The sequence below is a fragment of the Tauraco erythrolophus genome, chromosome 25, assembly GCF_009769465.1.
Source record: "Tauraco erythrolophus isolate bTauEry1 chromosome 25, bTauEry1.pri, whole genome shotgun sequence".
Classification (NCBI taxonomy): domain Eukaryota; kingdom Metazoa; phylum Chordata; class Aves; order Musophagiformes; family Musophagidae; genus Tauraco; species Tauraco erythrolophus.
Genome location: NC_141489.1, coordinates 6,143,076 through 6,154,869, shown reverse-complemented (window position 1 = coordinate 6,154,869; position 11,794 = coordinate 6,143,076). Strand labels below are relative to the sequence as shown.

Sequence of the window (11,794 nt, the reverse complement as noted above, 5' to 3'; positions counted from 1 at the left end):
GGGCAGGCTGGTCAATTTGAAAACGGCTCAAGGTAGTTCCTCTCTCTGTCCTCTATCGACCCAACATTGTATCTTAGAATCACAGAATCATAGAGTCATAGAATCATAGAATCGTCTGGTTGGAAGAGACCTTCAAGATCATCGAGTCCAGCCATTCACCCTGCACTGTCAGGGTCCTTAAACCATGTTCCTCAACACCAACTCCACACGTTTTTTAAACACTTCCAGGGATGGGGACTCCACCACCTCCCTGGGCAGCCTGTTCCAATACTTCACAACCCTCTCTGTAAAGAAATTTTTCCTGATTTCTAATCTAAATTTCCCCTGGCGCAACTTGAGGCCATTCCCTCTCGTCCTGTCATTCATAACATGGGAGAAGAGACCGACCCCCATCTCCCCACAACGTCCTTTCAGATAATTGTAGAGAGCGATAAGGTCCCCCCTGAGCCTCCTCTGCTCCAGACTAAACAGTCTCAGCTCCTTGAGCCACTCCTCATTGGACAAGTTCTCTAAAACCTTCACTAGTTTTGTTGCTCTTCTCTGAACCCACTTCAGCACCTCAACGTCCTTCTTGAAGAGCTCCTGGGCTCTGAAGATTTCCCTCTTGAGAACTGTCCAGGTTTCCTGGACCCCTTTGCCTTTCAGGACCAACTCCCAAGGGACCCTTCCAACCAGTCTCCTAAGAAGGTTGAAGTCTGCCCTCCGGAAGTCCAAGGCAGCAGTTCTTCTGACCTCTCTCCCTACTGCTTCTGTGATTGAAAATTCTATTATTTCATGGTCACTATGTCCAAGACAACCTCCAACCTTGACACCGTCAATGAGTCCTTCTCTGTTGGTAAACAGCCGGTCCAGCAGGGAGCCTTACCTGGTTGGTTCCCTGACCAGCTGTATCAGGAAGTTGTCTTCCAGACACTCTAGGAACCTCCTGGACTGTTTACTCACTGCTGTATTCAAATTCCAGCAAATATCTGGTATGTTGAAGTCACCTACAAGAACTACTGGCTGTGATTATGAGACTTCCCCTAATTGTTTGAAGAATATTTCATCTACATCTTCTTCCTGAGTGGGTGGTCTATAGCAGACTCCCACTGTGATGCCAGCCCTATTGGCCTTCCCCCTTATTTTGATCCACAAGCATTCTACTCTTTCATCACCATTGCTGATCTCCAGACATTCAAAACCCTCCCTAACGTACAGCTCCACTCCCCCTCCTGTCCTGCCTGGCCTATCTCTCCTGAAGAGCTTGTAACCATCCAACACAGCACTCCAGTTGTGTGTATCATCCCACCATGGCTCCATGATGGCAATTATATCATAGTTTTCCTTTCACACAATGACTTCCAGCTATTCCTGTTTGTTGTCCATGCTGCGTGCATTGGTGTAGAAGCACTTTAACTGGGCTAGTGATCTCTTTGCCTTTTCCTTGAAGGGAGAAGGCCTGATTCCTGTTTGACCTCTCCCTGTCACTGTCTCGATTCCTGGCAAGCCAGTGACCATTGTGTCTTAACGTGACATGGCCCCTCTGGCACTTGGGACACAACTTCTGCTGGATTTGATGCGCCCCTCTCCCAGGAATGCTTGGGTCTCCCACCCCAGCACTGAAAAGGAGCCTTCGAGGAGGATTGAGTGCAGTCGAAGAAGGAAATTAAAAGGCAGCTGTGCAAGAAACCAAAACACAGCCCATGTCATTAGCTGGGATATTTTGCATTTCAGACGAGCTTCTCAGAAAATGATTACTTCCGCAGAGGCTTCCTCTGGACCTGGGGCAGTGCGGGACTAGTATAAAAGCCATCCCAGATATTCATGATCTCATCTGATTCACTCCTCTTCTTCTCCTTTGGAAGCAAGTGAGTTGGAATCTCTGCCCTATATGGGGAGTTACGGATTGTGTCACTGCAGGGGAGGGGAAGGTCTGGTGGGGAGAGGGGCTGGGGCTGGGCTGGAGGGGCTCATGGTCTCTTGGCTAGGAAAGATCTTTTCTGGGCCTGACTCTCTTTGCATAGTGCCCAGGGCAGGAGGCAAAGAGGCACATGGACCTCCCTGCATGACCTCCAGCTCTCCACACAGCACGTCTTGGCTCCCTTGTGGTGAGCAGATGGCTGCTCCTCATGCTCATTCATCCACCTCGCTGCTGTCTCTCCCAGGTGCACCTCAAGACTCACAACATGTCCAGCTACAACCAGTGCCTGCCCTGCCAGCCCTGCGGCCCGACCCCACTGGCCAACAGCTGCAATGAGCCCTGTGTCAGGCAGTGCCAGAACTCCACTGTCATCATTGAGCCCTCCCCTGTGGTGGTGACCCTGCCTGGACCCATCCTCAGCTCCTTCCCACAGAACACCGTGGTGGGCTCCTCCACCTCTGCTGCTGTTGGCAGCATCCTCAGCTGTCAGGGAGTGCCCATCAACTCCGGGTGCCGTGACCTTTCTGGCATTGCCAGCCGCTACTGCGGCAGAACATGCCTCCCCTGCTAAATCTGCCGCAGGCGGCCCCACAGAAGGACCACACAGGAACCCAGAAGATGGTAACGGACTGAACATGGAGTTCCTGGCCATTGTTTTCAGAGGGGCTGAGCATCCATGGCTCCACCTGCAAAGGAAGGCAGGAAGAGACACACCTGGGCTCTCTGAAAACATGGCCCTTGTCTAACATGCTGGTTTCTCACTCTCTTCTCTCTCTCTCTTTTCTTTGTCATCTTCTGGTCCTCTGGGCTGTGAGCAACTGCTAAGCCCTATCCAAGGAAAACCTTGCTGCCCCTTTCCTCTCTGGGGACACCCAGTGCAAACCTCACCCATGCCAAGGGAGAAAGATCTCCAGCTATGCCTGGTGCTCCCTGCACTGTGATCCTCACTTAGAGGACCTGCTTTCCCTCTTGAAACTCATTAAAGCTCTGTTGCATCCCAGTTTGTGCCTTGGAGTGATCCCTCTTTCTCCAGATGCTCTTCTCAGTTTCCAGAGAGAAAGGTGTCCCTCTGGGGTGATCTTGCAGGCCGAAAGGAGAGTCATTGGCATTGCCAGAGGAAGAGGAGGGTGAGACTCTGTCAGTGGGATCTTTTCAAGACCCGGTCCTTTGCAACTGAGGAAGATGTCCCTGGTTCCTGCAGAGCCAGGAGCCCTCAGGGCCAGCTGTGCACAATCCCTGCACATAAATGCCCTCCTCAGCCTTTGAATATGTTGTTAGGGTGCTCCACCACTGTCTGAGTGAGGAATCCATCTCCCTGGCTGGACTGGCTGGTGGTGGTGGCTATGAGAGCTGAAGCTTGCCACCTCTTGTGTCTTTTCCTTCTGCCAACTCAAAGTTGCCTGCAAAACGTAGCCCAAAGGGTGGAACAAAACACTCTTAGGGCTGCCTGCGATCTCACACCTCTTCCCTGTGGGGCTTTTCTTCTCACAATGCCCAGTGGTTAAAGCATTTGCTCAGCCAAGCTAAGGGAATCAAGCTTCTCCTGTGCTCGTCCGTAGGCTCCCTAGGGCAGGGATCAAGTTTTCCTGTGCTGGAAGCCTCCAGTTGGTGCAGTCAGACCACAGCTCAACCTTTCAACATCCTCTTGATCAGCAGGGCTCTGAACAGCCTTACAGACCCTCATATCCTGTTGTAAAGTGCTGCCACACCTAAAACTGGTCCAGGTGCCCAAGGGGAGTTGCGCACCTAATAGAGGTGATGGAGCCCAGAACTGGAACTGCACGGCTCAGGCAAAAAGACACAAAGCAGATGGCCATGGACACAACCCTCACAACCATCCCCGGCTGGGCAAAAGGCTCCTTGGTTGTGTCGTGGTTTAGGTCGACCTGGCAACTAAACTCACACAGCTGCCCTCTCACTCCTTTCCCAGTGAAGTGGAGAAGAGAAAAATATAATAAAAAGACTGAGGGTCGAGACAAGAACAGAGAAGGAGCACCCACCAACCATGGTCCTGGACAAAACAGACTCGGCTTTCTCAAAGCAAAGCAATTTATTAAGAGTTACTTAAAAAAACAAAGGGAAACAAAACCAGTTACTTGAGAGGATAAAAAGAAACAAAGCCAGATCTTAAAAACAACACCTCTCTACCCTCCTTTCCTTTTCTTCCCAGCTCTACCTCCTCCCCCAGCGTTGCAGGGAATGAGGGAGTGCAGGTCAGTTCATCCCATGTTGTTACTAGCAGTCCTTTTCTTAAAGGAAGAGGAGTCCTTACACCCTTTTCCCTTGCTCCAGCGGATCCCCTACTCATGAGGAAAAATCTAGAAACTTCTCCAGAGTCAGTCCTACCCGCAGGACACAATCCTTCCCTATCAGATTGCTCCAGTGAGGGCTTTACCACAGTCTCAGATTCTTAGGGACTTGTTGCCACTCCCTCCAGCGTGGGTCGTCACACGGACTCTAGATGCATCTCTACCTTGTCATGTGTCCCATGCTCCACGACCATCTTCAGGCTCAAGCATCTCTTCTCCGATGTGGACTTCTCCATGGGCTGTGAGTGGGTCTCTGCTCCACCGAGTCCATCCTGGATGCAGGGGGCCGCTGCTGTCTCATATGGATATATCACCCAGCTGGCTTGTATTGGTAATCACCTAATAAGGTTTAGGCCCTGCCTACAAAAGGCGGGCCATTTCCTCCTGGCTGTGGAAAATGCAATGACATCCTTGGAGCCGTAGCCTAGGCTGGTGAGCAACATCTGGTGACCCTGACGTGATACCCTCACGAGAGACCCTGAAGACCACAACCCCAACTCCCTCACCGGAGCCAGAGCCCGAGCCAAGAGCCAGAGCCAAAAGAGCTGGAGCCAGAGCCGGAGCCAGAACAGGAGCGAGAAGCCCTTCAATAAAGAAGGTAAAGCCGCTACCCCAAAAGAGGGAAGCGAGCTGGAGTCGGAATGAATGAACTGGGTCTCTGCTCACCGTAAAGCCTTCCTGAAAAAACAAAAAAACAAAAAACCCCTGTAAAACAAAAAGGGGGCATTATGGATATATCATCCAGCTGGCTTGTATTGGTAATCACGTAATAAGGTTTAGGTCCTGCCTACAAAAGGCGGGCCATTTCCTCCTGTCTGCGGAAGATGCAATGACATCCTTGGAGCTGCAGTCTAGGCTGGTGAACAACAGTCTCGCCTCCGGTTGCAGGGGAAACTCAGCTCTGGCACACCTCCTCCCGTTCCATCTTCACTGACCCGGTGTCAGTGTGGCTGTTTCTCTCAGATCTCTGTCCTCTCTGGGTGAACTCGGCCCAGCGGACACTGCGGGAGCGGGGTGCTCCCCGAATTCCCCAAGCAGCTCTGCCACTGCCATCCTCAGCGGGTGGCGCTGGCCCAGCATGGGCAGTCCCTGGCCAGGAGCCGGGGCAGTGCCCTCCTCCCTTCTCTCTTCACCCCTGAGCAAAGCAATGTTTCCGATTCCTTTGTCCTGACTTAAACAGGGCAATTCGCAGAGGGCCTGATTGGCTCAACCCCGAGGGGGATGGGAGCTTGATCCGGTGGCCAGAACGGAGTCTGACTCTGCTCCAAAACCAGGGAAGTCACAGGGAGCAAATCCCCTCTCCTGCACCAGAACCCCCCTACATCAAACCATCACAGACAGCCAGAGACAGGGTGGTATCTTTGTCAGAGCACACATTCATGCCGAGCAGTGCTGATTTCTCCTGCATGATGACACCAGTCTCAAGCCTTACCTCGCACTCTCCACCCAGCACTTGTTGGGACATTCAGCTCTACTTCTGTCTTCCCAGGGCTTTCTGCATACAAAAGAAGTCTGTCTTTCATGCTTGTGAGAAAACCACTGGGCTGAAGCCACCACCCATGACACCAGTTGTATTTTGTTTGGAAGATGGAAGGCAGCACAATGGGAATGGTAGAATGATTGTGAAGGCCAGCCCAGAAGCAAAAGCTGTCCTGGCGAGTAATCGATCAGCCATGGATAGTAGTGACGATTCTCCAAGAGATAACTCCTCCTCTTCTTGACTTCTTCATGTCTTTTCATATCATAATTCTTCAGTTGCCATCCCAACAAAGTTGAGGGGCTGCCATGAAAAACTCAAAGCAAATGCCCGTGATTTCAGAGAGTCCTGTCTCTGTAGAGCATTTCGCAAGTGTCTTCACAGATCTCTCCACCTTCGACCACTACTTTAGAGAGGGATAGACTTTGCTCTCCAAGTAGTCCCAATCACTATTGCACAGAGCCCCATCACTGACAACCAAGATCTCAGGAAGCATGAGTTGGGTTGCACCAACTTGTACCTTGAGGGCAGCCATGCCTTCACCAGAAGCCATGTATGCTGTGATTAAGGCAATCACACACACTGCCTGCAAATTACTTCATTTGTCTGAGTAATTCCACCTAAGGCTGTGACACATGGGCATTTTGTCAAGAAAAGCCAAGCAATCCCTGTGGGTGGTGACCACACAAAAGGCATCAATTAAAAATCCCCTTCCCCTTCCCTTCCATGTTTTCCATCCAGTGTGTAGCTTCTTCTCCACTTAAGGGTGCAAGCCCTCCTTCTCCATTCAGCCTTCCCTGATCCAGAAAGGAACTTTCCCCAATTGTACATTCTCAGTCTTTCCAGCATACTTGCACATCCTGCCGAATACCACTGTTTTCCAACTTAATTACTGCATCCCTAATCTTCTGCAGTTTTGGGCTCTAGATCAATATGCTGAGCAGAGGCAGCATGACCACTGCTGAAGAGGAACACTCCTCTGTGCCAGGAGAGGCTGATAGTGAAATGGGTTGGACGCAGAATTAGCTCCCATAGCCATCACCACCTGCCAGTGCAGCCAGGGAGATGGATTCCTCACTCGGGCAGTGATTGGGCTCCCTAACGTTTGCAGGACATGTTCTAAGGTGGAGGAGGGCATTTGTGTGCAGAGAAGCAGCAAGGTAGACTCTGAGGGCTCCTGCCTCTGAAGGAGCCAGGGACATCTTCCTCAGTAGCAGGAGAGAGGACTTGAAAGGAGCCCACTGACTGTGTCTCACCCTCTGCTTGCTCTAGGAATGCCAATGGCTCTTCTTTCTGCCTGCAAGATCACCCCAGAGGGACACCTTTCTCTCTGGTAACTGGGCATCTTGAGAAAGAAAGAGCATGCTGAGGCACAAGCTGGGATGCAGCAGAACTTTAATGAGTTTCAAGAGGGAGAAGAAGGTCCTCTAAGTGAGGGCCACAGTGCAGGGAGCACCAGGGGTAGCTGGAGGTCTTTCCCCCTTGGAAAGGGTGAGATTTGCACTGGGTGTCTGCCTGCCTGCCCCAGAGAGGGAGAAGGGCAGCAGGATGTTTTTGAATGGGGCTTACAAGGTGGTCACAGCCCACGGGATCAGAAGATGACAGAGAAAGAGAGAGAGAGAAGAGAGTGAGAAACCAGCATGTTAGACAAGGGCCATACATTCAGAGAGCCCAGGCGTGTCTCTTCCTGCCTTCCTTTGCAGGTGGAGCCACAGATGCTCAGCCATTCTGAAAATGATGACCAGGATCTCTGTACCCAGTCCGTTTCAGTCTTGTGGTTTCCTGGGGTTTGTTCTGCAGGGCCACCTGCGGCAGATTTAGCAGGGGAGGCATGTTCTGCTGCAGTAGCGGCTGGCAATGCCAGAAAGGTCACAGCACCCGGAGTTGATGGGCACTCCCTGACAGCTGAGGATGCTGCCAACGGCAGCGGAGGTGGAGAAGCCCACCACGGTGTTCTGTGGGAAGGAGCTGAGGATGGGGCCAGGAAGGGTCACCACCACGGGGGAGGGCTCAATGACGACGGTGGAGTTCTGGCACTGCCTGACACAGGGCTCGTTGCAGCTGTTGGCCAGCGGGATAGGGCCACAGGGCTGGCGGGGCAGGCACTGGTTCTAGCAGGACATGTTGTGAGTCTTGAGGTGCACCTGGGAGAGAGAGCTGCGAGGAGGATGAATGAGCGTGAGGAGCAGCCATTCTGCCCACCACATGCCACGAAGACACATGTTAGGCGAGGAGCTGGAGGCAGTGCAGGGAGACCACGTGCCTCTTTTCTGCCCCTCCAGGCACTGTGAAAAGAGAGCCAGACCCAGAAAAGATCTTTCCTAGCCCAAAGAACATGAGTCCCTCCAGCCCAGACCCAGCCCCTCTCCACGCCAGACCATCCCCTCCCATACAGGGTCAAAACTTATAACCCCCCATATAGGGCAGAACTTCCAACTTACTTGCTTTCCAAGGAGGAGAAGAGTGAAGCTGATGATAGATTGAAAACTGGAATGGCTTCTATACTGATCCCGCACTGCCCCAGGTCCAGAGGAAGCCTCTGTGGAAGTAATCATTTTCTGAGAAGCTCATCTGAAATGCAAAATATCCCAGCTAATGACATGGGCTGTGTTTTGGTTTCCTGCACAGCTGCCTTTTCATTTCGTTCTTTGACCACACTCGCTCCTCCTTGAAGGCTCCTTTTCAGTGCTGGGGTGGGAGGCCCAAGCATTCCTGGGACAGGAGCAGATCAAATCCAAGAGAAGATGAGTCTCAAGTGCCAGAGGGGTCATGTGCAGGATGGGGACATTAGCACTCGTGTGGACTTGGTGATCAGCCACTCTTTGGCCATGATGCTCAAGACTCCACTGCACTTATTATCTGGAGGACCTCTGGAGAGGAAAAGCATCTTTGGCAGCTCTGTGGCCCAGCTCTTTTCGCTCCGCAGGTGTGCCTGCACTGAGATCTTTTTTGCAGTCACAGCCTACAATCGATCTGTGGCCACGTACCAGCCCTGGGGTTCCCAGTGTCATGTCAGGGAAAGTCTGTGCCATTGTGGTGACAAGTTGGAGGATTGGAGCCACTGTCCCCTTGTTGGTACCAGTGCCACTCACCCTGTGTTTGCCCAAGCGCGGCCCTAATGTCATTGACTGCTTCTTCTATGAGCTACCACCTGTGCTAATCTGTGCTGAGAGCTCCTAGACTGATGTGCTCCTTGTCTGCAATGGAGACTCCAACTCTCTGGTGTGCAGCCTGGCCTTGCTGGGCTCCTGTGGGGTGATTCAGCACTCCGCTTGTCAAACAGGGGTTTCACCAGCAGTAGAGAAAGGTTAGCACATTGGGTGGGAAAGAAGCGCAGAAGAAAGGGAAGGAAAAGAAAGGAAATGGAAGGGAAGGCAAGGAAAAATAGACAAGGGGAAAGACTCTAAGGCAAACAAGGTCAATGCAGAGAAAGAGAAGGTGGAATTACTCTGGTAAAACAAGTAATTTGCAGGCGGTATGTGTGATTGCCTTGATCGCAGAGTACAAAGCTTTCATGGTGAAGAAACAACTACCCTGGAGGTGCGAGGTGATGCAATGGTGCAAACCAGCTAGTGGTTCCTTGGGATTTGGTCGTCAGTGGTGGGGCTCTGTGGGCACCTCATGTTACAGTCAGCGAGATCACTTAATGAACAAAGTCCAACACATTACAAAGGAAGGCAGCTGTGAAGATGTTTGCCTACTGCTCTACAGGGACAGGAGGTGAACACCTCTTCCTTCTCCATGTAAAATACCCTACTCTAGACAGGAGCTTTCTCCAGTTAGGCATTCTCAGTCCTTCCACTATCCTCTCTCATCCTGGCAAAAACCAACTTTATCCCAACTTTCTTAAACCTTCCTTCACCTTCTGCTTCTTGTGACAGTAGATCAGTGATTTGAGAAGACCCAGGACTGCATTGTCATCAGTTAAAACCAGAATCAACAGAACTTCGAGGTTCAAAACCAGGAGGTGCAATCCTCCTGTTCAGAGCAGGGTCATTTCATGCCAAGAATGTCAAGCGGGACAGTGTCAAATGCTCTGCACAAATCCAAGTGGATGACATCAGTTGCTCTTCCCTTATCCACCAAGGCTGTAACTCCAATGTATAAGGCCATCAAATTTGTAAGGTACAATTTGCCCATAGTGAAACCATGTTGGCTGTCACCAATCACCTCCTTTTTAGTCAGGAGGATCTGCTCCATGATCTTGTCAGGTACAGAGGTGAGACTGACTGACCTCTAGTTCCCTGGGACTTCCTTTTTTCCCCTTTTTAAACGTGGGGGCTATGTTTCCTCTTTTTCAATTGGTGGAAACTTCACCAGACTGCCACGATTTCTGGCAACTTCATCTGCTGGTTCCCTCCGGAGCTGTGGATACAGCTCATTAGATCCCATGGCCTTGTACACTGTCAAGTTACTTAGATTGTCTCAAACCTGATCTTTTCCTACAGTGGGTGGTTCTTCATTCTCTCAGTCGCTGCCTTTGTGTTCTGCGAGTTGGGCAATGTGACTGGAGTGCTTGCAGGTGAAGAGTGAGGTAAAAATTCATTGAGTGCCTCAGATTTCTCTGTATATCTCAGGTAACCACGTCTCCTCTTTCCTTCTGGAGAGGGCTCACATTTTCTCTAGTCCTCCTTTTATCACCGATGAATATAGAGAAGCTTTCCTTGTTGCCACTGGCCGAATTTAACTCTGCCAGGACTTTAGCTTTCATAACCTGATCCCTGGTTGATCAGATAATTTCTCTGTATTCCTCCCAGGCTACCTGTCCTAACCTCTGTAGGCTTCTCTTTTGTGTTTTGGTTTGTCCAGGAGCAACTTGTTCATTCATGCAGGCCTCCTGGTGGTTTTGCCTGAGTTTGTCTTTGGCAATGACATTAAAAAAAAACTTGATGGATAAGAGACAGGATTTGGCGAAGTGTCCTGCTTGACTGAACAGAACATACAATATCCTTGGAATGAAGAGCAGAGTGGTAAGAAGGTGCCACAGCTCATCCCTGTTACCAGGGGTAGAGAATGACTGGCAAAGGGAAACGCACAGCTGTCAAGGAAGATGGATCCCAACTGCTGCCTCAACAATGGTGGTGAACGGAGCCAGGTCGTCAAGATCTAGCCAGGCATTTACCTGGGCAATTTGGCCATGAAAATGTTTAACTGCTTGCAAAATTCTTGTCCTTTAGGTGAACTTTGCTCATTGTAATGACATTATAGTACCAAAACACACCTCGAAAGCTACCCGCCCCTGTGCTGTGACCACTCCTCACTGAGCATGCGCCCAGATATTCTTCTAATCTATATCTTTAAATTTAAGCAAGGAAAATTTACACCAATCCTGAAAGTATAAAAATAGTTTAGGAGAAAGGAGTGTTGGAAGAAGACCTCCATTGGAACTTCTTGGACCAGTCAACGAGCTGGACCTCTCTTCTACCCCCACAAGGACATCTCTTGAGTAAGACCTCTGTGTTATGCATGTCAAGTTACTAACACCTCGCTGCCTATTGACAATTCTCACTGACAAGTTTTGGTTTTGCAGTCAATATCTTATCACCGTCTGTCTGTGAACCTGTATCATGTCACAAGCGTATATAATAAAATCAGCCATCTATAAATATAAGTTTCCGGAAACTTCATTAATTGATGGAGAGGATATAAGAGATTTCTCCCGGTGTCGGTGCCAAAGGGTCCCTGAATAGGTTAGACAACCACCCTCTGACCTTGCGGACTGTTTAGAGGGATTTGTCCTGGTATCACTCCCAGCGTCAGCCTGACACAGCCTGACAGACTGGTCAAATTGTAAAGGGTTGGAGGAAACTCCCCTTCTCTTTAAATGGATTGTGGCAGGTGGGTTCTCGTCTTTCTTGGGAAACAGGCAGGCTGGTCAAGTCGAAAAGGGCTCAAGGTAGTTCCCCGTCCTGTTCTCTATCAACCCAACATCGTATCTTAACGTGATGCCACCCCTTTGGCACTTGGGTCTCAAGTTCTGCTGGATCCAGTGCACTCCACCCCCAGGAATGCATAGGTCTCCCACCTCAGCACTGAAAAGGAGCCTTTGAGGGGGATCAAGTGAGATCAAAGAAGGAAATGAAAAGGCTGCCATGCAGGAAACCAAAA

At 50.6% G+C, this 11,794-nt stretch overlaps 1 pseudogene; it reads left to right on the top strand.

Annotated features, from left to right (window-relative positions):
- Positions 1 to 2,165: 2,165 nt before the first annotated feature.
- LOC147526987 (feather keratin Cos1-1/Cos1-3/Cos2-1 pseudogene) lies at positions 2,166 to 2,471 on the top strand (annotated as a pseudogene).
- Positions 2,472 to 11,794: the final 9,323 nt, after the last annotated feature.